This window comes from Callorhinus ursinus, unplaced genomic scaffold, assembly GCF_003265705.2.
Source record: "Callorhinus ursinus isolate GAN/ISIS: 27379988/994484 unplaced genomic scaffold, GSC_fseal_2.0 scaffold27, whole genome shotgun sequence".
Taxonomy (NCBI): Eukaryota; Metazoa; Chordata; class Mammalia; order Carnivora; family Otariidae; genus Callorhinus; species Callorhinus ursinus.
The window spans coordinates 9726009-9747680 of NW_027397089.1; positions in this window are offsets into that span (position 1 = coordinate 9726009).

A 21672-nucleotide genomic window follows, 5' to 3' on the forward strand; every position below is an offset into this window, starting at 1 on the left:
TAGACGTTAGGAGCCCAAAGCAATAAGAGCTTTGAGTGGCTGAGAATGTCTATGTGGCTGGGATGTTTGAGCATAGAAGGTAAATAAAGATGCTGCAGTGCTTACTGTCACCATTGAATAAAACTTTGTGATAGCGCATTTGAAGGTCAGGGCAATAGGAAGTAGAAGCCCAGTAATGATCACAGAATGATTGTTGAATAAGCTATTACTCTGATGTAACATCTCTCCTTCTTGGGATTCCTCTTGTCTTCTGGCCATTCCCTTTATATCTCAGGCATTATTTCTTCAACCATATAATTTTGCTTTCTTAAATGTTCACACTGTCCAAATTTCCACCTCCAGGTTTCTTCTCTTTTCAGCTGACACGCTCCTCATCGGCATGCTTGTCTCACTGCTATTGCTTCATTTATCAAGGGGGATGGGGAAAGTGAGCAACTGCATCAACTACAGCAGAAAGATTCTCTAAGGATGAGAAATAGCCCCAAAATTTGGCAGATGGGGAGTTATTTATGACCAGATTTCAGTAAAGTTGTGGGTCAGAAGATCCAGTGATTAAGGAAAATGGGGGGAGAGCAAATGTGGGTTATTTTCAATTTAGAGAGATTTGGAAGAGAGAAATATGTCAGTCTATTGAAAGAGGAGATTTTTTTTGTTTGTTTCATTTTTAGGATGGGAGGTATTTGAGCATATTTATAGGCTGAATGTAGGAGCCAATTATGGGGGAGGCTAAGCATGAGAGAGTGAGAGAATTGATGGAGTGAAGTCCCAGAGGAGTTACATCCCCAGGACCAGGGGACAGATGGAGGGGTGGGCCTTGAACAATAGGGGCCCCTCATCCTCTGAGAGTAGAGAAAAGAGATCAAGATGTGTGAATGTAAGTATATTTATACATGTGTAGGGGGACAATTGGGACAACTATGCCAGGCTATTTCCATTTTATAAATAAGAGGCATGGTTTTTCTGCTGAAAGCGAAAGAAACCTCAGCCCCCATATTTGAAAGGGAGTGGTATTTGAAATAAAGAGGCCATAACTAATAATATGCAGAGTTCATACATGGCACTGAGGAACCAGCTGAAGCTAGGAAGAGTAAATTTGTAGTGGCTCAAATCTGCATGCTGATTTCCTTTTCCCCCCTCCAGAAGAGCTTTTTGACTAAATATAGGAGAAAAAGAAAAAACTTAAGTTATTGATCTAGCACTTTCCTAAGAAGAATTTGGTACAAAGGAAGTGGACTAAAAGAGACACATTTAAGTGATTATCACATATCCAAGGAGTAAACTTGAAAAGCATTTATATTCCATGAAATGCACTCACTTAAGCACCTACTTTATAGTTTGATGAGTTTTACCAAATGTTTACTCTCATGTAATATTCACCACACCCAAGATATAAAGCAGTATCAGTCCAAAATTATTATTTTTGCATTTACCCACATATTTATTACTTATAGCGCTCTTCATTCATTTATGTAGATACATTACCATGTGGTGTTTTCCTTCCGCTTAAAGAACTATCTGTAACCTTTCTTGTAGTACATTTCTATTTATGACAAATCTCTCAGGTTTTCCTTTGCTGAAAATATTTTTATTTTGCCTTCACTTTTTGAAGAGTATTTTCACTGGATGTAGAATACTGGGAGGGCAGTCTTTTGGGATGCTGTTTTCCTTTCAACACTCCAGAGATATTGTTTCATTATCTTCTGGCTTGCAAAATTCTGCCAAGAAATTCATGGTCAATCTTAATCTTCATTCCTTTATTCAGACTCCCTTTATGTCACAAAACACAAATAATGTCTTGGTCTTTAGCTGCTTTTAAGATTTTCCTTTTTACCTTGGATTTCAGCAATTTGATTGTGATGTTCCTTGGTGTGCTTTCTTTGTGTTTACAATATCTGGGACTCTTTATACTTCCTAAACCTGTGAGTTTATAGTTTTCACCAAATATGAAAAATCTGGCTGTTCTTTTTGCAAATACTTTTCTGTTCCTTCCACCCAACACACACACTTCTGAGATTCTAATTGCACGTAGGTTAGACCACTTGATATCATCCTACAGGTCACTGAGTCTCTGTTAAAATTTTTTCAGCTTTTTTTTTTCTTTTCATGTTTCATTTTGAATTGTTTCTGTTGATTTGTCTTCTGGCTCACTGGCTTCTTATTCTGTAGTTCCTAATCTGTTAATTTTTTGGCTGTAAATTTTTCATTTCAGGTACTGTATTTTTCATCTCCAGATGTTTTATTTCATTCTTTTAATATCATCCATTGCTATGTTATGTTTATGTTTTCCTTTAAATATTGTAATATTTGTAATAGCTTTTTGAACATCCTTGTCTCTAATTTCATCATGTTGGCCAGTTCTGGGAATGTTTCTATTGACTAGTTTTTCTTCTGGTTGTGGGTCACATTTTCCTATAGCTTCATGTGGCGAGTACTTATCTTTTAGGTACTGACTATTTTGAACTCAATATTGTTGCATTTCTAGATTGTTTTCTTCCTTTAAAGAGTGTTGGACTTTGTTCAGTCACGTAGCTAGGTTCTTGCTGGTGAGCCTGATCCTTCCAAGATTTCATCTTTCTCTGTTTTAGAGTTGCCTCTTCTCTAGGGCTAGAATACTCCTACATCTGTTCTGAGATCTCTGAAAATCCTGAGTTTCAACTCCATTTGAGTACTGAGAATTGCTTTTCTTTGTTTGTTTTTGTTTTCCCAACCTTATGGAGTTTCACCCTAAGCATCCATAGCTTATATTCAGCAACAGACTCAAGGAGACTCACAAAGATTTCTGTAACTATTTCTTGATATTCTCTTTTACTGTCTGGTTGTCTAATTCACATGTACCACTTGCCTCAGCCTGCTCGAACTCCAGTGTCTATCTTCTCAGCTCAGCAAGACCACTGTGCTCTGTTTGGATTTGCCTTCCCTGCCTACATCATTGTGCAGAAAGTATCTTTAGGCAGAAAGCCAAGGCAATCACTGGGCTCATCCCATTTGTTTCCCTTCTCTCAATGATCACAGTTTTGACCTGCCTATTATCCAATGTTTAAAAACTGTTTTTTCATAGATTTGTCCATAGTTGCTCAGGATGGAAGAGTATATCTGGTCTCATGACCAGCAAAAGAAGTCTCAGTACATGACATTTTTGAAGAGCCTATTTTGACACAGCTCTTTGGACATGACAAACTATTGTTATCAAAATTATACTTGTTGCAATTACCTAAATATTACCAACAGGAAGAAACAAACATCTCCCCATCCTGGACATTCTCCTACCATATGATTTATTGTTGAAGAGTAGAATGCAAATGCCTTGAAAAATGGAGTTGTTGGGGGTGCCTGGGTTGCTCAGTTGGTCAAACATCTGACTCTTGGTTTCAGCTCAGGTCATGATTTCGCAGTTATGAAATCGAGCCCTGCACTGGGGTCCCCATTCAGTGTGGAGTCCGTTTCAGATTCTTCCTCCCTCTCTATCCCCCTCTGCCCCTACCTGCTTATACTCTCTCTCTCTTTCTCAAATAAATAAATAAATAAATAAAATCTAAAAAAAAAAAGAAAAATGAAGTGGGGACCATAGATAGTGTGAACAATGGAGTAGGATTTAAGCAACATCTAGCAGATGAATCAGATTTAACCAAGTTATTTCTTTTCCAGTTTTGCTCATTTAAGGAAGTGTCATCAGTCTCTCTAAGCCTTTTTTAAAATTTAAAATATAATAACATACCATAAAATTTATCTTTTTAAAGTGTGCAATTCATTGGTTTTTAATATATTCACAAAGCTATTCAGCCATCACCACTATCTAATTATAGAACATTTATCACCCCAAAAGTAAACCCCATACCCATTAGTAGTCATTTCCTATTTTTCCTCCTTTCCCAGCCCCTAGAAACTACCAATCTACTTTCCATCTTTTTTTTTTAATTAACATATAATGTATTATTTGTTTCATGGGTACAGGTCTGTGATTCATGAGTCTTACACAATTCACATTGCTCACCATAGCACATACCCTCCCCGATGTCCATCACCCAGCCACCCCATCCCCCCCACCCCCTTCCCCTCCAGCAACCCTGTTTGTTTCCTGAGATTAAGAGTCTCTTATGGTTTGTCTCCCTCTCTGGTTTCATCTTGTTTCTTTTTTCCCTCCCTTCCCCTATGATCCTCTGTCTTGTTTCTCAAATTCCTCATATCAGTGAGATCATATGATAATTGTCTTTCTCTGATTGACTTATTTCGCTTAGCATACCTTCTGGTTCCATCCATGTCATTCCAAATGGCAAGATTTCATTTTTTGATGGCTGCATAATATTCCATTGTGTGTGTGTGTGTGTGTGTGTGTGTGTGTGTGTGTGTGTGTGTGTATCACATCTTCTTTATCCATTCATCTGTTGATGGACATTTAGGCTCTTTCCATAGTTTGGCTATTGTGGACATTGCTGCTATATCTACTTGCCATCTTTATGGATTTGCCTATACTGGGCTTTTCAAATAAATGGAATCATATAGTATCTGACCTTTTATGCCTGGATTTTTTCATTTATCACAATGTTTTCAGGGTTTGTCCATGTTGTAGGATGTAAAAATACTTCAATCCTTCTTATGGCTGAAAAATATTCCATTATATGGATATACCACGTTTTGTTTATACATTTATCTATTGATAGACCTTTGGATTGTTCCCACTTTTTTATTTTGAACAATGTTGCTCTGAACTTTCATGTACAAGTCTGTGTGGTCATCAGCTTTCATTTCTCTTAGGAATGGAATTGCTGAGTCATATGGTAACTCCATGTTTAATTTTTGAGAAGCTGCCAAACTGTTTTCCAAAGTGGCTGCCCAATTTTGTATTTCTATCAGCAATGTATGAGAGTTCCAGTTTCTCTAAATCCTTTCCAACACTTGTTATTGTCCATCTTACCATTTATAGCCATTCTGGTGCATGTGAGGTGGTATCTCATGAATGTTTTGATTTACATTTCACTAATGACTAATGATGTTGGACATCTTTTCATTGGCCCTTTCTATATCTTCTTTGGAGAAAGGTCCATTTAAATTCATTGCCAATTTTTTAATTGGGTTATTTGTCTTTTTATTGTTGAGTTGTAAAAACACTTTCTGTGTTCTGTATACTAGTTACTTATCAGATATAGGATTTGTAAATATTTTCTCCCATTCTGTGATTGTCTTTTCACTTTATTAGTGGTGTCCTCTTACACACAAAAGTTTTCCATTTTAGTGAAATCTGATTTATCTAATTGTTTTTCTTTGTTGCTTGTGTTTTTGTGCCAGATTTAAGAAACTATTGCCTAAGTGAAGGTAATGAAGATTCGTGCCTAGGTTTCCTTCTAAGAATTTTATACTTTTAGCTCTTACATGTTAGTTTTTGACCCATTTTAAGTTACTTTTTATATGTGATGTGAGGTATTCTAAGAATTTTATATGTGATGTGAGGTATTCTCAGAATTTTGAATGTTCTACATTGCTATAAGTATTTTGAATGGTCTACATCTTAAATACTCTGACTTATCTCATAAAGTTATGACGATGATATTACTTTACTTTCAGTTAATACATAGAGCTATCTGTGTAATAGTCAATTTTATTCTCCTCTCTCTTAAAAATATAGAGAATAAACAGCTCTGTATTTTTTAAGCTTTCCCTTTTTGGCATTTTTCTTTTTTGCATATATACTAAATAGGAGATCTGGCCATAATATGTTTCTTAGTCTCTGCTATAGGAAATCCTCAATTAAATTTTAAATAGCTCTCTTAGTACTCTATTGGAAGACAGATTTGATAATATTTTTAGAACCTAGCTCTAGAAGATCATTACCAAATATATTTTTTCTAGATATGAAGGTTATTTATATACCTATAAGAGTCATATAATTGAAATGGAAACCCCAGACCTCCTTTAGTCAGGGTAGATGCTAAGGATAAACAGGGTCATTAGTGTCTACTGGAGATTTTTTAAAGAATGAATTATTTTAAATTTGCTCTTTTGCCATAGTTACATCAATATGACTTTGTGGAAATATCTGTCATTAGCAATAAGACTTTCTTTAAATTTTTTTAATGAAGCTCACTTTAAATGACTTCAGTGTATTCCAAAAATGGACATATCATTCTATACTTACTTTCTTTTTGTTTTAAAATTTTATGCTTTAAGTGTGTTCTAAATTGATTTATCTTATCTTGCATGAGTATGTCTAATATTTGGGTTAGCTCTAGCTCAGCTTATTGGCTCAATCTATAATTGGCTAAATCAATTGTGTATTTTCTCTCTCTTGTGGTCAATTTGTAATGCTCTGTATAATAAGTAACTATTATATACCCAAATGATATTTGGTTATATTAAAAGAGCCATTTATAAAAAGTTATTTCTCTAAATGTGAGTTTCTATATGGTTTCGTTTAATCATTTGTATTCTCACTTTCCAAAGTTAATGAACCAAATGGAAAATTTTTTTTAAAAGTGGGTCTTTTAGCCTAAAAGAACAAAAAATTATTTGAGTACTTAGCAAAGAGACATAGAGATATTATTTATCTGGATGAGGCAGCAACTGGTGAATGTAAAATAGTGATTTTTTGAAAGTTTTACCAACATGACATTCATTGGTCTCTCATACTTTCTGTCAGGCTCTCCTGTGACATTGACCTTCACACTGGTCTCTGGTCCACAATGCAAATCATAGGTGCTTGGACAGATTGCCCTGTGAAACTACCACAGTAGAAAGAAAGTAATGTAAATGCCTAATAGATGGAAAGGAAAGAGTAAAGAAATACTTAAGCTCTCAACTTAAAATGTGCAGGACATTTGCTTATTTGCTTTGTCAATATTAGAGAATTTCATGTTACAGGATATTAGCTGAGGTTGAGAAGCCTTAAAAGGCCCAAGTAAGATATTAAAATCAGTTAACATTTAAGAATCTCTGAGAGGCTTTTTTCCTTATTTTTCAAGGCATATGCTAATCATCAGCTGGAATCAAGAATTTCCTCTCATGGAGTACTATTCCATAGTTAAGTAAAGATAGGATTTCCTTTGAAGTGTATGATCACTGCTTATTATAGAAGAACTGACAAGGCATTCATTATTTTTTTTACCATATAGAAACTTGATTTAATTGTTCATAAAGATGACATTTTTAAGCTATTGTATTGAATATAATATTTCCCTAGGACTGTATTTTCCTTCACTCTTGGTATAGCATCCATTATTTTATTTAACCAGTCAACTCTTTAATTCAAATTCCTCATTCACTCAAGAAATTTGCTCAGTGAGCATTTATTGAGTAGTAAAACCAGCAGCAGGACTGGGGTCCATGTTACTCTCTGAGAGAGAGAGACCCTTGGGTTATTTCGGGGCTTAACAAGGAATTTGATAAGGGCATAATGGGCCACTGTATTCAAAACATAGATTTTCATGAACTCCTATACTCTATCTTTGTATCTCCAGTTATACTGTAGGCATTCAATTACATTTTTTATTACATTTTTTATTATGTTATGTTAATCACCATACATCATTAGTTTTTGATGTAGTGTTCCATGATTCACTGTTTCCGTATAACACCCAGTGCTCCATTCAGTACGTGCCCTCTTTTTTTTTTCCAGAGCAGATTTTTTATTGTTATGTTAATCACCATACATTACGTCATTTGTTCTTGATGTAGTGTTCCATGATTCATTGTTTGTGCATAACACCCAGTGCTCCACGCAGAATGTGCCCTCTTTAATACCCATCACCAGGCTAACCCATCCCCCACCCCCCTCCCCTTTAGAACCCCCAGTTTGTTTCTCAGAGTCCATAGTCTCTCATGGTTTGTCTCCCCCTCCGATTTCCCCCTCTTTCATTTTTCCCTTCCTACTATCTTTTTTTTTTTTTTAACATATAATGTATTATTTGTTTCAGAGGTACAGGTCTGTGATTCAACAATCTTACACAATTCACAGCGCTCACCATAGCACATACCCTCCCCAATGTCTATCACCCAGCCACCCCATCCCTCCCAACCCCCACCACTCCAGCAACCCTCAGTTTGTTTCCTGAGATTAAGAATTCCTCATATCAGTTAGATCATATGATACACGTCTTTCTCTGATTGACTTATTTCGCTCAGCATAATACCCTCCAGTACCATCCACGTCATTGCAAATGGCAAGATTTCATTCCTTTTGATGGCTGCACATATCTTCTTTATCCATTCATCTGTTGATGGACATCTTGGCTCTTTCCACAGTTTGGCTATTGTGGACATTGCTGCTATAAACATCGGGGTGCACGTACCCCTTCGGATCCCTACATTTGTATCTTTAGTGTAAATGCCTAGTAGTGCAATTGCTGGGTCATAGGGCAGCTCTATTTTCAACTTTTTGAGGAACCTCCATACTGTTTTCCAGAGTGGCTGCACCAGCTTGCATTTCCACCCACAGTGTAGGAGGGTTCCCCTTTCTCTGCATCCTCGCCAACATCTGTCGTTTCCTGACTTGTTAATTTTAGCCATTCTGACTGGTGTGAGGTGGTATCTCATTGAGATTTTGATTTGGATTTCTCTGATGCCAAGCGATGCTGAGCACTTTTTCATGTGTCTGTTGGCCATTTGGATGTCTTCTTTGGAAAAATGTCTGTTCATGTTTTCTGCCCATTTCTTGATTGGATCATTTGTTTCCTTGGGTGTTGAGTTTGATAAGTTCTTTATAGATTTTGGATACTAGCCCTTTATCTGATATGTCATTTGCAAATATCTTCTCCCATTCTGTCGATTGTCTTTTGGTTTTGTGGACTGTTTCTTTTGCTGTGCAAAAGCTTTTTATCTTGATGAAGTCCCAGTAGTTCATTTCTGCCCTTGCTTCCCTTGCCTTTGGCGATGTTTCTAGGAAGATGTTGCTGTGGCTGAGGTCAAAGAGGTTGCTGCCTGTGTTCTCCTTTAGGATTTTGGTGGACTCCTGTCTCACATTGAGGCCTTTCAACCATTTGAGTCTATTTTTGTGTGTGGTGTAAGGAAACAGTCCAGGTTCATTCTTCTGCATGTGGCTGTCCAATTTTCCCAACACCACTTGTTGAAGAGACTGTCTTTTTTCCATTGGACATTCCTGCTTTGTTGAAGATGAGTTGACCATAGAGTCATAGAGTTGAGGGTCCATTTCTGGGCTCTCTATTCTGTTCCATTGATCTATGTGTCTGTTTTTGTGCCAGTACCATACTGTCTTAATGATGACAGCTTTGTAATAGAGCTGGAAGTCCGGAATTGTGATGCTGCCAGCTTTGCTTTTCTTTCTCAACATTCCTCTGGCTATTCGGTGCCTTTTCTGGTTCCATACAGATTTTAGGATTATTTGTTCCATTTCTTTGAAAAAAGTGGATGGTATTTTGATAGGGACTGCATTAAATGTGTAGATTGCTCTAGGTATCATTGATATCTTCACAATGTTTGTTCTTCCAATCCATGAGCATGGAACGTTTTTTCCATTTCTTTGTGTCTTCCTCAATTTCTTTCATGAGAATTTTACAGTTTTCTGAGTACAGATTCTTTGCCTCTTTGGTTAGATTTATTCCCAGCTACCTTATGGTTTTGGGTGCAATTGTAAATGGGATCGACTCCTTAATTCCTCTTTCTTCTGTCTTGTTGTTGGTGTATAGGAATGCCACTGATTTCTGTGCCTTGATTTTATATCCTGCCACTTTACTGAATTCCTGTATGAGTTCTAGCAGTTCTGGGGTGGAGTCTTTTGGGTTTTCCACATAAAGTATTATATCATCTGCAAACAGTGAGAGTTTGACTTCTTCTTTGCTGATTCAGATGCCTTTGATTTCTTTTTGTTGTCTGATTGCTGTGGCTAGGACTTCTAATACTATGTTGAATAACAGTGGTGATAGTGGACATCCCTACCATGTTCCTGACCTTAGGGGGAAAGCTCTCAGTTTTTCCCCATTGAGAATGATATTCACTGTGGGTTTTTCATAGATGGCTTTTATGATATTGAGGTATGTACCCTCTATCCCTATACTCTGAAGAGCTTTGATCAAGATAGGATGCTGCACTTTGTCAAATGCTTTTTCTGCATCTATTGAGAGGATCATATGGTTCTTGTTCTTTCTTTTATTAATGTATTGCATCATGTCGATTGATTTGCAGATGTTGAACCAACCTTGCAGCCCAGGGATAAATCTCACTTGGTCATGGTGAATAATCCTTTTAATGTACTGTTGGATCCTATTGGCTAGTATTTTGGTGAGAATTTTTGCATCCATGTTCATCAGGGATATTGGTCTGTAATTCTTTCTGATGGGGTCTTTGTCTGGTTTGGGGATCAAGGTAATGGTGGCCTTATAAAACGAGTTTGGAAGTTTTCCTTCCATTTCTATTTTTTGGAACAGTTTCAGAAGAATAGGTATTAATTCTTCTTTAAATGTTTGGTAGAATTCCCCTGGGAAGCCATCTGGAGGCCCTGATCTCTTGTTTGTTGGGAGATTTTTGATGACTGCTTCAATTTCCTTAGTGGTTATAGGTCTGCTCAGGTTTTCTATTTCTTCCTGGTTCAGTTTTGGTAGTTTTTACATCTCTAGGAATGCATCCATTTCTTCCAGATTATCTAATTTGCTGGCATACAGTTGCTCATAATATGTTCTTATAATTGTTTGTATTTCTTTGATGTTAGTTGTGATCCCTCCTCTTTCATTCATGATTTTACTTACTTGGGTCATTTCTCTTTTCTTTTTGGTAAGTCTGGCCAGGGGTTTATCAATCTTATTAATTATTTCAAAGAACCAGCTCCTAGTTTCGTTGATGTGTTCTGTTGTTCTTTTGGTTTCTATTTCATTGATTTCTGTTCTGATCTTTATTATTTCTCTTTTCCTGCTGGGTTTAGGCTTTATTTGCTATTCTTTCTCCAGCTCCTTTAGGTGTATGGTTAGGTTATGTATTTGAGATCTTTCTTGTTTCTTGAGAAAGGCTTGTATTGCTATATAGTTTCCTCTTAGGGCTGCCTTTGCTGCATCCCAAAGATTTTGAACAGTTGTGTTTTCATTTTCATTGGTTTCCATGAATTTTTTAAATTCTTCTTTAATTTCCTGGTTGACCCATTCATTCTTTAGTAGGATGCTCTTTAGCCTCCATGTATTTGAGTTCCTTCCGACTTTCCTCTTGTGATTGAGTTCTAGTTTCAAGGCATTGTGGTCTGAAAACATGCAGGGAATGATCCCAATCTTTTGGTACTGGTTGAGACCTGATTTGTGACCTAGGATGTGATCTATTCTGGAGAATGTTCCATGGGCACTAGAGAAGAATGTGTATTCTGTTGCTTTGGGATGGAATGTTCTGAATATATCTGTGGAGTCCATTTGGTCCAGTGTGTCATTTAAAGTCTTTATTTCCTTGTTGATCTTTTGCTTAGATGATCTGTCCATTTCAGTGGGGAGGGAGGTGTTAAAGTCCCCTACTATTATTGTATTGTTGTCGATGTGTTTCTTTGCTTTTGTTATTAATTGACATATATAATTGACTCGTCCCATGTTAGAGGAATAGATATTTACAATTGTTAGATGTTCTTGTTGGATAGAGCCTTTAAGTATGATATAGTGTCCTTCCTCATCTCTTATTATAGTCTTTGGCTTAAAATCTAATTTGTCTGATATAAGGATTGCCACCCCAGCTTTCTTTTGGTGCCCGTTAGCATGGTAAATGGTTTTCCACCCCTTCACTTTCAATCTGGGGGTGTCTTTGGGTCTAAAATGAGTCTCTTGCAGACAGCATGTCGATGGGTCTTGTTTTTTTATCCAATCTGATAGCCTGTGTGTTTTGATTGGGACATTTAGCCCATTTACATTCAGGGTAACTATTGAAAGATATGAATTTAGTGCCATTGTATTGCCTGTAAGGTGACTGTTAACTGTGTATTGTCTGTGTTCCTTTCTGGTCTTTGTTACTTTTAGGCTCTCTCTTTGCTTAGAGGACCCCTTTCAATATTTCTTGTAGGGCTGGTTTCATGTTTGCAAATTCCTTTAGTTTTTGTTTGTCCTGGAAGCTTTTTATCTGTCCTATTTTCAATGACAGCCTAGGTGGATATAGTATTCTTGGCTGCATATTCTTCTCATTTAGTGCTCTGAATTTATCATGCTGGTCCTCTCTGGCCTGCCAGGTCTCTGTGGGTAGGTCTTGTTGCCAATCTAATGTTTGTACCATTGTAAGTTACAGATCTCTTGTCCCCAGCTGCTTTCAGGATTTTCTCTTTGTCTCTGAGACTCATAAGTTTTACTATTAGATGTCGGGGTGTTGACCTATTTTTATTGATTTTGAGGGGGGTTCTATGTGCATCCTGGATTTTGATGCCTGTTTGCTTCCCCAAATTAGGGAAGTTCTCTGCTATAATTTGCTCCAATATACCTTCTGCCCCTCTCTTTCTTCTTCCCCTGGGATCCCAATTATTCTGATATTGTTTCATCTTATGGTATCACTTATCTCTCGTATTCAGCTCTCTTGATCCAGTAGTTGTTTATGTCTCTTTTTCTCAGAGTCTTTGTTTTCCATCATTTGGTCTTCTATATCACTAATTCTCTCTTCTGCCTCATTTATCCTAGCAGTTAGAGCCTCCATTTTTTATTGCACCTCACTAATAGCCTTTTTGATTTTGCCAGGGTTAGATTTTAGTTCTTTTGTTTCTCCAGAAAGGGTTTCTCTCATATCTGCCATGCTTTTTTCAAGCTCAGCTAGTATCTTTAAAATTGTCATTCTGAACTCTAGTTCTGACATCTTACTAGTGTCCGTATTGATTAGGTCCCTGGCAGTCGGTACTGCCTCTTGTTCTTTTTTTTGAGGTGTTTTTTTTTTTTCATCTTGTCATTTTGTCCAGAGGAGAATAGATGAATGAGAGAACAGAAAGCTAACAGGGTAACAACGACCCCAGAAAAATATACACTAAAGAAATCAGAAGAGACCTTCCAGAAAGTGGTTGCTTTTCTGTTCAGAGAGTTGCTGCTATTCTTTTCTTCGATCTCCTGTTGAGTTCGCAGGTATTCAGAATGGTTTGATCCCTATCTAGCTGAATTCCTGGGACCAGACAAAATTTAGGTCTCCTATTCCTCTGCCATCTTGCTCCTCCCCCTCAATTACATTTTTGTCAAATGGAATAAAATAGAATCCTAGTGTTGGACTTGGGAATGTGTCTACATGGTTAATAGAGGTGCCCCAGGGATTGCCAAAAGGTAGGTGATGAGGCAGATTCCTGGACGTTCCCTATTTATATTTTACTAGAATATCCCCCCCTTTATCTATTGGGCTTCTATATAAAGTTTCATTTTATAAAAATGTGTCTACTGCTAAAAAATATTGGAAAGTCATTGATAATTCAATTGCCTCATTTACAAATGAGGCTGCAAATATTTTTCAGTAATCTACATGAATTACAAATTATTTAATCTTTCTAAACAACAGATAGGGTTCAGATCATGTCCCCTGCCCTTTTTTTTCCATGGGATGTGTGTTTTGGAGGGCTGATTGTTTAAAAGAGAAAAAGTGGGGGAGCTCAACAGCCTAAAAATAATTTTCTCAAGAAATGATGAAGCAATAAAATACAAAAGCCTTTGAAGATCTCTAGCAAGCTATGTCAGTGTCTGTAATGTGAAACTGCTTGAGGTCTCTTCAGCGCTGTGTGCCCTCACACTGTGAGTGAATTCATTAAAACAATGCAGAATTCATCTGGGGCAAGAAAATAAGGAAACTAATATTTAAATGACTAAAGACTGAGAATACGATTCTCTCTTAATTTCTCTGGCTTAATGGAGAACACATACATATGCTATCAACTCATCTCTAACATTAAAAATAAGTTAGAACTGACAACATGCACAATCGCATCAAGGCTTGTCAATTAAAAATCAACTCAAGAAAGATGTTTTGGGTATTACTGAGACTGTCAGCTCCCATCAAAAGTGAGAGGAGTTCCAGAGAGCAAAGCATTGGTTAATGTTGAAATCTCTGTTATAAAGAAAGCAAAGTTGCCTCCTCCAGGTAACTTGGCATTGATATCAGCTGTCTTGAGAGGATACTTCTAGATGATCAATCTGATTATGTGTCATACAATTAAACTTCGGGTACTCTAGGTTGAGTACCCAAAGTAAGCCCACAAGACTGATTCAGAAATATGAGAGCTAAATGTCATGAGAGGTATATCCCTCCTTTTCAAAGCAGAAAATTATAGAAAACACTGGAATAAGTGTTTTTCCTACAACTGAGGTTGTGGATTTTTTTTTTTTAAGTTCAGAGAATGGAATGCAACTCTCTGATGGACTTTCATCTTGAATTTTTGAAACTGTTTCCTAAGCTGAAAATTTCAAAGGCATGATTGGGAATAAATGTGATTTACAAATTCCAGAAGCCTGTGAACTACATTTCTTTACAAAATGACCATATTGACCCCAACTGAATATTTTGAGCTCATGTGTCTATCAAAAATGTAGGTGAAATAAATTTCTAAGGGGTCAGCTGAGGCCACATGATGGGTTAAAAACACAATACAGATGTAATGAAATGAAGGCAGTCTTCATGATACATTGTGACATGATAGGCCAACCATGCCATTTTAGTATTAAAAAGTCAGGACGATGATGAAGGAAATGGTTGGGTAGCCTACCAGACCAGAGGAGGTGGCAGCACAAGCAAATGTCATTAGTCTTCTGTAGATGGAAAGAGAATGGCTGCAAAATTGGCAAGGAAGGAGTAAATAGGGAGTGAGGGAAGGATGGCACATTGCAGCCACAGAACGAGGCATTGTGAGACAGGGTGCAGAGAAAGGCGAAGAATGGGCACATGGCCAAGGATGGGGAAGCTGAACTGTGAAATGAGGGATCAGAATATATAAGACACAGAGCATTTATCCAGATGGAACTGAGTACCAGAAGCAATTGGTAGAAGAGGAAGGGGATGAGTCAGTGTAGACCCTCTCCCCGTATTGCGTTCTGTCACAGGAGAGGGGAAAATGTTATGAGTGAATTGTTTTATACAATGAAAAAGAAATGACTACCTATGCAAGGTGTTTGTTTGCTTTGAGTGTCTCAAATGTGTGCTGTACATGTCTTGGTAAGAAAAGCTATCTTGTCCTTGTTTCTTAAATACATTCTAATTCTTTTTATTGCATAAATATTCCCCAAAGAACAATGCACCTTTGGTTGCAGAACCATAATCTTTAAATTTCTTGGTAAGATTAGTTTGAGTTTTATTTTGTATCCTCCTCTAAGGGGATCATTTTGTAAAAATAAATTTTTGTGCTTTACAACATTGCATAGGCCTATAATAAAGCCTAAAGCAAAACAAAGCAAAACAATGTTTACTGTACTCTTTCAGACTCTGCTTTCTACAGAGGCAGCTACTTTCAACAGAGTTTTCCTCTCCATTCCTAAATCCCATGCTTATACTCTATTGTACTTCTGTTGCACACACACACACACACACACACACACATGCACACACATGTTTGCCTGGAACAGGTATAGGGAGTTTTTCCCATGTGAACTGTAGACTTGCTCTTAGAGCTCTCGCTGGATGGTGTTCCAATTGAACAACTAGAAAGAACTCTACCCTGGTTTCTCCAAGAGTTCTTTTGATATGTGTGGCACTGGCCCAAATAGATCCGAAAATCAGTTTGAGCAGAATTTAATGCTCATAAACCTAGACTCTGGACACAGTCTCCAGCTTTTCTGGGAGAAATTTTAGACGCAACTTGCTAATTTGGATGGTGTTTTGTTATTCAGAGTTCATCCTTCTAATTTGAGTCACATCTGTGACTGCTTAGCTGAACTGGGAGCCTCAGCATTAAGCTCTATCTTCATTTGCTCAGGGGACACATGGTCTGTGTAGGAGCCATCATGCTTTGTTTTTACAAATCAAACTCTTAATTAATTACTGAACATACTGCAATTCACTAATCAAGCTGTATTTTTTGAGACATTTCTGACTGATAAATATCTAGTCATCTGGCTCTGTAATATATCCTCTTGTCCTTGCTTTAGACAAAAATGGTGGGAGTCATCGGAAATGTTTCTTTTTATATGTGATTTGTTCATCCTTGTGCATGAGCTTGGAAGAAAACAATTTCCCATAGAACTTTATATTCTTCTGGTCCACATTAAGGGGCAGTGTTTTCAAGTCAGAGGGGGCACTGTATGCAAAATCATAAAAGACTCAGGTTCAAATGCTGGCTTTCCCATTTCCATCTGATGGAGCTTTAAATCTCAGTTTCTTATTTGTAATATTTGTTTTGAAAATTAAATGAGAAAAACATAAAGCACCTACTACTGTACTAGCGGTGATGTTTCCAATCATTCACTCACTCCCACAAATATTTATGGAGTACCTACAATTTCCTAGGCTCTTAGCCTGGAGAAGACAATCAAGGGCAAGATAGACATAGCACCTTTTCACGTGAAGCTTATACTCTGGGGGAGGGGGCTGCATGATAAACCAGAAACAAGTGACATAATTGCATGTATATTATTAACAGCTCTCTATTTTTTATAAATAATTGTGTTCATATTTCATTTTCCATTAGATGGAAAGTTTTGTGAGGACATTATCTTACACCCTTTTCTGTATCACAGTCACTACTGCACATATTAGGAAACATATGTCTGTTGAGTCAATAAGTGTACAAGTGTAAACAAATAATAGTACAGAACAAAGGCTAAGAACAATGAATGCCCTGCACTCATATTTCCTGGGTTCAAATCATGGTGCAGCCAGGTAAGCTCTCTGTGCCTCACTTCTCCCACAGAAAAAATGTGGATAACAAATACCTGTATAATATCATGTTCATGTAGAGTCAAGGAGTTGTTTCACACAGAACATTTAAGGACAATGGCATATGGCAAGCACTCAATAAATGTTAGCTATTTTTCTTTAACTAGAGAGCTACTTCTCAAACTGAACTCTATAAACAAATGGGAGTTCTTGGGAATATACTCAGAAGTCTTCTATTTTGTATAAGAATTTTAGATTTTGTACTTTCATTTTGACAAAAAAAGTTTTAAATATTAAAGTTAGCTTATTTTGGAATAGCTGCCAAGCAATTTCAGTGCCTATTTGCCCTTACACTTAAAATTGTTTAAAGTAATCATGTGACATGACTGTGTTTAACTTTTAGTTTCTCAAACTGGGATACCATATTTTGGGGAGTTTAAAATTTCTCAATATTGAAAAATACTATTCTTTTTAAAGATTTCATTTATTTATATGTCAGAAAGAAAGAGAGCACAAGCAGGGGGAGTGTCAGGCAGAGGGAGAAGCAGGCTCCCCACTGAGCAAGGAGCCTGATGTGGGACTCGGGACTCAATCCCAGGACTCTGGGATCATGACCTAAGCAAAAGGCAGGTGCTTAACTGACTGAGCAATCCAGGGGTCCCTGAAGAATACTATTTTAGAGCATCAGACATTTGTGTATCATAGACCATAACATAAATGTTTACAATGTACAAAACATGTCATTGAACACATACTTATTACAGTCATCATTCATGATGCTTCCCAATTCTTTTGGGTTCTCTGCCTTCAGGGCAAATGGTACATGGTAGGATTTCATTTCTTGGCCTTGTTTGTGTTTGGATGATGAGGGGGACCTGTGACTCCTTCTGCCCAGTGAATGGTGAGCAGAATTGACATGGGTTACTTCTTTTTTTTTTTGACATGTGTTACTTCTGTGCCAGGGTGTTTAATTACTGGTTCAAGACCTTCCAGAACCCACTTTTTCAAGTTTTAGTTGTTCATTGGCTGCAACCCTGAGCCTCCCTGCCAACTTACGTTGGACATATAACATGCATGAGAAATGAGGTATTTGTTGATTTAAACTATTGAGATTTGCACATTGTCACCATCACGTTCTGACTAGTAGGTACCCTAATTGCACCTATTGTATCTAAGACATGATGATAGTTGCTTTATAAATCAAAAGTCAGCCGGTTTCTCGGCACAAACTTTCCTCTCAGTTTATCCCCTGCCAGATGATATTCTGAGAGCTCAGATAATGTAAGCCTTCTATTATCTTAAACTTTCACTCAACTTGTAGTTCCTTCAGGTTCGGGTTACTCTCCTTCATCAGTGAAGACAATAATAAAATACTTAAAATATCTACCCTTCTCACCAGGTGCTATGTAAATAGTAAAGATTTAGACTTCATTTCCCCCAAAGGCACAGAATGCTGCTACAGAAAAAATACATATTGCTTGGCAAGATCGTCTCTCTCAGCCTGATGTGCTACCCCTGGTCTGGATCTCTGTGGAGTGTGCTACCCCTGGTCTGGATCTCTGTGGAGTTGCCTAGCAGTGGTTCCTAGCAGCAGCTTGAGCCAGATCCAGAGAGCAGTGGTTTCTGTTGATAGTGATTCCTTGATGCTCCATTTCCTGCTCGTGGTTCTCAGTAAAGGCTCAGAGATCCTTCAGAAGTCATATTTGCTTCTATTGCTCTCAGTCAGTCATAAGACCCAACTGAGTCCACTGGGGCCAATTTGATGTTCTTTAAAAGATCTTTTAAAGAATTACCTATAGTGTTGCTCTGGCAGCAAGCTTAGGTCCAGCGAGCTACTGGGAAAAGCAAATGGTTTTTTTGCTTTTATTATCATGCAGTCTAATAACATGTCTGCTCTGCCCTAAAATGAAAAAAGGGCCCAATGTCCTATAGGCTCTTCTTTGTCTCCAAGTTAATTGTCTAATTCCCTCTGAAATATTCTTCCAAGGGGCTGGAGTTTATATCCCAACATTTTCTTGTGGCAGGACCTGAAATCAAAGAAAGAGATTTGATCACAACCAGAAAATGTACTTCATAAACCACCCCCTCCCATATGTTCAGTCCAGATTAGGTACTTTAAAAAATTTCCCCCAAGACATAAATAAAAAGAAGTCTAGCTCATATTTAAAACTCCAAAGCATGAATTTTGAAGTGAGATACTTTCTCTTTTAGCAACATTTAGACCTTATGCAACATTGATTAATACATTCAAGCATTTTTTTCAGTATATGCAAATAAGCCACCATATTGAACAAAAGGGGGAAAGTGGAAAGAAATAAGGCTGGAGCATTTTATGGGAACATGATCATGAAGGACTTGTAAGATATGTCAAAAAGTTTGAATCTATTCTAAGGGCAATAGGAAGCCATTGAAAGATTTGGGGGTGGGTAACATGGTAAGATTTGAATTTTCAAATAATCGCTCTGGCTATAGCAAGATGGTGGGGTCGAGACTGGGAGTAAAGATAGAAATAAGGATGTTTCAGACATCTAGATGAGAGAGGATGGTGGCTTATGACTTGAAGACCAAGAAGGAGATTTTGTATGGAGGCACGAATTCGGCAGTTAGCATAGACATGGGCATTGAAGCCCCATAAGTGGTTGATAACATGAGGAGTGTATGGAGAGAACAGGATTAAAAACAGAAGCAAGAGGAACATTGATCCTTAAGGGCCTGGCAGGAAAAAGAACTGTGAAGGAGACTACGAAGTATCAGAAAACAGATATAATAGGAGAATGTGGTATCACAGAGCATAAGGAAGAGTTTATTTCAAAAACTAGTGTTATTAAAAGCTTACATATACTGGGGACCAAAATCTTTCTATTAGATTTAATAACTAGAAGGTTTCTGTTGGAAGAAACAGTGTCAATGGACCATGGTAGAAAAAACTCATGTTGTGGTAAGTTGATGAATAAAAGAAAAGTAAGTAAATCAAGAGAATAAATATAAATAATTCTTTCAAGAAATTTACCTTTGAAAGAAAAGAAAGAGAGAATAGCTGGAAGGAGATAGAGGCTAAAGGAAATTTTCTTTGGTTTTAAAGCTAATATTAAGGAGACTACAAAAAAGGAAAGGTAGAAGACCGAGAGAAAGCAGATAGAAGGGTTTTTTTATTTTTATTTTCTTATTTTTTAGTTTTTATTTAAATTTCAGTTAGTTAACATAAAGTATAATGTTAGTTGCAGGTGTACAATTTAGTGACTCAACACTTTCATACAACACCCAGGCTTATCTTGACAAGTGCCCTCCTTACTCCCCATCACCTATTTCCCCCGTCCTCCTCCCCTCCTCCCCTCTGGTAACCAGCAGTTCTCTGTAGTTGAGTCTGTCTCTTGACTTGTCTCTTTCTCTCTCTCTTTTTCCCTTTGCCTCATTTGTTTTGTTTCTTAAGTTCCACATATGAGTGAAATCATATGGCATTTGTCTTCTCTGACCGACTTATTTCACTTAGCATAATGCTCTCTAGCTCCATCCACGTCGTGGCAAATGGCAAGACCTCCTTCCTTTTGATGGCTGCATAATATTCCATTGGGTATATATACCACCTCTTCTTTATCCGTCCATGGACCGTTGGGCTTTTTCCATAATATGGCTAGTGTAGATAGTGCTGCTATAAACATTGGGGTGCATGTTACCCTTTGAATCAGTATTTTTGGATTTGAGTAGATACCTAGTAGTGCAATTGCTGGGTCATAGGGCAGCTCTATTTTCAACTTTTTGAGGAACCCCCATACTGTTTTCCAGAGTGGCTGCACCAGTTTTCATTCCCACCAACAGTGCAGGAGGGTAGATGGAAGGGTTCTGTTAAAGAAGCAAGAAGGAATGGGATCCAGGGCTTGGGTGGAGAAATAAAATTCAGATATTACGGGCATCTCTTCTATTGTAACTAGACAGAAGCAGAAAGAATCGCTATGAAAACAGCTAAATATCTAGGTTTAGTAGTGTGCAGTTAGGGGAGTTCTCATGTCTTGGCTCTTTTCCCTTTATGGATGGAAGGTAGATCCTCTGTTGATTTTGAGTGGGGAGGTTAAGACTGGAAATTTGGAGAGAGAGAATGGAGATTCTTTGAAATTATTATTGTAAAGAATTAGAGCTGATGATGGAAATATAAAAAAGCTTCTTTTCCAAAAGGGAATGATTATTGCTCACAATTGGGAAGTTAAATGAGATGATATATGGAAACTTGTACTTGGTTGGCACAAAATGACTCAATAAATAGTAGCTATTATTATTACCAGCATCACCATTTCCTTCTCCTGTTTTATACAATATGAATTCTAGCTTTTATGTGTAGCTCCAGCTCTTCCTTGAAACACTTTCATCTGTTTTGTTTCTCTTAGTTTCCTCCTTCACTCCACTTCCAGGCTCTTGCTTTCATAGCCTCACTTTCATCTTTTTCAACCCTTTCTGCTTGGTAATTTTACATAATGTCTCCTTTTACTGTCCCTCTTAAGATGGCCTGGCCCCAGCATATCTCCTTCTGATTCTTTCCCCATAGGACAGCTCCTCACCTCTGTCCCGAGCTCATCATCAGAACTCAAACAATACTGAGGCCAGGAAAATCCATGAGCATTCTGTAGTTTACCAAAGCTTATTTGCAAGTGAAATCATAATAACGGCCCCAACTCCTAATAGTATGATGCTATGAAGACAATCATGTAGATTAGAGGATCAGATTTAATCCTTTATAATATAGGCATACCTTGGAGATATTGTGGGTGTTTCCAGACCACCATAATAAAGTGAATATTGCAATAAAGTGAATCAAATGAATTTTTGGCTTCACAGTGCATATAAAAGTTATGTTTACCCCATACTATAGTCACACTATATATTAAGTGTGTAATAGCATTATTTTTTTAAAAAGACAATGTACATAGCTTAATTAAAAAGTTCTTTATTGCTAAAAAA